We start from the raw sequence: 3,076 nt of genomic DNA, 5'->3' as shown, positions 1-3,076 counted from the left end.
TGAAATATTAGTGGAAAAAGGATGAAACAAGATATGCATGACAATGTCGTTTATGTGAATAAAAATATGTAGACACAAAATAATATGCATTTTACAAAAATACACATGAAAAGATACAAATAAAGCACACACAAAATGATGGAGATTAAGAAATGAAAATGGAATGGGTAAATGAATAAGTGAATGTGTACATTCATACACATGTACATATATATATAAGAGAGGAGACTTGCAAAGACCAATACTGATAATGTGCCATCCAAGGAATAGGGTTACTTCAACCCTGTATACTGAAGTCCAACCTAAAAGATAAAAAGATGTTTTCGAGGATGAAGCATTTAAAAGTAAATGTGAGAGTGTCCAGGGGGTGAAGGACACTGATTATAGCATTTGATTTATCCCAAATGCAAAATAGATTAGGGAAAGTAAAACAAGGCTAAATCTCATCAATTCTATGGTTTAAAACTTCTGAGTGTAACTGAATCACCTAGAAGGCTTGTTAAAACAGATTTCTGAGCCCTCAGAACTTGTTCACTAGATATTGCATTTTTAACAAGTTCCCAGGTGATACTGATGCTGCCAGAGTTTGCCAGGACCAAACTCTGAGAAACACAACCATAAAGGATTATACTAGTTTATAGACGATTGAACCTACTTAGTAGGAGATATCTTCATGGAATAGAGGTTTCTCTGAATCATAAATTAGGAAAAGTAAGGGATGGAAGGATATCTTTCTTCCTAAAACAATTTGCTCTAAAAGGTATTTGTTGAATTGGATTAGATGAGATGAGTTGATTCTACATTAGCAAAAAATCAGAAATACACAAAAAAAAAAGAAAAAGGAAAGGAAAAAAAGTAAAGAAAGAGTTAAATAAACATAAAATATCCATTTGTTGAGGTTGGATTACCTCCTAGGATTTCAGGCTCTGGATATCGATTAAAACAAAACACACAAAGAACAGAAAATAGGGAGGATAAACAGCATAGAAATGAAGTACCAATCCTGGTACTGGCAAATCAGTTAGAGCTACTCTACATCAAGACAACAGCACTCAATATTACATAATATCAACAAAAAGAACAATATTGACCAAGTGCTCACTATATGCCAGACCCTGTGAAATGTTCTGCACGGACTAACTTACTTCTCTCAGTTGGAGAGACATTGTGAGTGTATTATAGCCGTTTTCAGATGACAAGACTTAGCCTTAGAGAGGTTAAACATTCACCCAACTGGTAAGTGAGGAAATCAGGTTCTAAACATAAGAAATCTGAAGCCAGAAGCTGATGTCTCACACCCGTAATCCTAGCTACTCAGGAGGCAGAAATCAGGAGGACAGTGGTTTGAAGCCAGCCCAGGCAAATAGTTGGTGAGATCCTATCTCGAAACAAACCATCACAGAAAAAGTGGAGCAGCTCAAGGTGTAGGCCCTGAATTCAAACCCCAGTACTGGGGAGAAAAAAAATCTATGTCCATGAAAACAAGAGAGATGTATTAAAACAGTCAGATTGAAAACAAAGGAAAAACATTAAGAAATAAAAATGAATGGTGTTGCAATACCTCTGTAGCACTATTAAAAGACCAAACCTAGCAAGCATGGGCATAGGAGAAGTGCAAGCTAAAGGGATAGGAAAAAATATTCAAAAAAATAATATGAGAATTTTTCCCAAATCTTGAGAAGAAGATAGCCATTCAGGTGCAGGAAGTTTTTAGGACACCCAACAGACAAGACCAGAAAGCAATCACTCCAAGATATGTCATAGTTAAAACTTCAGTGTGTAGAAGAAGGAAAGAATATGGAAAACTAAGAGAAATTACAAGTCACATATAAAAGAAAACCCATCTGAATAACAGCAGATTTCTCAACAAAAACCTTAAATGCAAAGAGGACGTGGACGATATATTTCAAGCACTGAAAGAAAGTAATTGCCAACCTAGTTTACTCAACCCAGCAAAGCTATTATTCATAACTGGAAGAGAAATAAAGATCTTCCACGAAAAACAAAAACTAAGTAATTTGTGACCACTAAACAAGAACTGAAGACAATACTTAAAGGAATTCTATACATAGAAGAGGGCAATAAATGAGACCATGAAAATATGGGAAAAATAAATCTCCCCATATGAGTAGATAAGCAAATGCAGAGGAGGGAAGAAACAAGCACTACAAAAACAACAAAATGGCAGGAATACCTTTTGACGTTAACACTGAATTTTAATGGCCTCAATTCTCCAATCAAAAGACATAGAATGGCAAGACCTGACCATTTATTGCCTTTGAGAAACACATCTCACTGACAAAAACAAACACTGGGTCAAGATTAAAGGGTAGAAAACAATCTTCCAAGCAGCAAATGGACCCTGAAAGAGGCAGGAGAAGCTGTACTCATATCTGATAAAGCAAACTTCAAGACAAAATTAGTCAGAAGAGACAAAGATCACTCTATATTATTAAAGGAAATAATCTATTGAGAGGAAATAACAATTGTTATTAAACAAACACTACTGGACTTAAAAGCACAGATAGACCCAACACAATGATAGAGGGAGACTTCCATACCCCACTATCACCAACAGATAGGTCACTGGATGAAAAAAAATCAACAGATATTTACCTGGCAGGGGGGATACCATGATCACGAAGGTGGTTTTCCCAAGGTGAGGCTTATCCATTGCACTCCAGATGTGCTGACTCCTGTGATTTCACCAAATGCAGGAAACTTAACTGCATAATTTTTGGTAGTGGGGGACTGTATTTGTGCTCCCCCCTGTAAAGAATTTCTTTTTTAAAAAATCAACAAAGAAACCTCAAAATTAAATTACACTATAGCCCAAATAGACTTAACATACATCTATAGTATTTCATCCAAAAGCTGCACAGTATTATTATTCTCACCAACTCATGGAACTTTCTCCAAAATAGATAATATTTTAGGACACAAAGCAAGTCTGAGAAAATGCAAGAAAATTGAAACAATTCCTTGTATCCTTTCAGACCATAATGGAATAAAACTACAACTTCACAGCAAAAGAAACTAAAGAAAATATTCAAACACATGGAGACAAAACAAAAAA

At 35.4% G+C, this 3,076-nt stretch overlaps 1 non-coding gene across 1 annotated transcript; it reads left to right on the top strand.

Moving 5' to 3' along the window:
- Positions 1-2,608: 2,608 nt before the first annotated feature.
- On the top strand, positions 2,609-2,772 carry LOC141415761 (U1 spliceosomal RNA). Its single transcript, XR_012440720.1, has one exon. It is a non-coding gene; the product is annotated as a U1 spliceosomal RNA (small nuclear RNA).
- The last annotated feature ends 304 nt before the right edge of the window (positions 2,773-3,076 follow it).

The sequence above is a fragment of the Castor canadensis genome, chromosome 1 (genome assembly GCF_047511655.1).
Source record: "Castor canadensis chromosome 1, mCasCan1.hap1v2, whole genome shotgun sequence".
Lineage (NCBI taxonomy): Eukaryota > Metazoa > Chordata > Mammalia > Rodentia > Castoridae > Castor > Castor canadensis.
The sequence above is the reverse complement of the archived record's forward strand: the minus strand, read 5'-3'. Positions and strand labels throughout refer to the sequence as shown.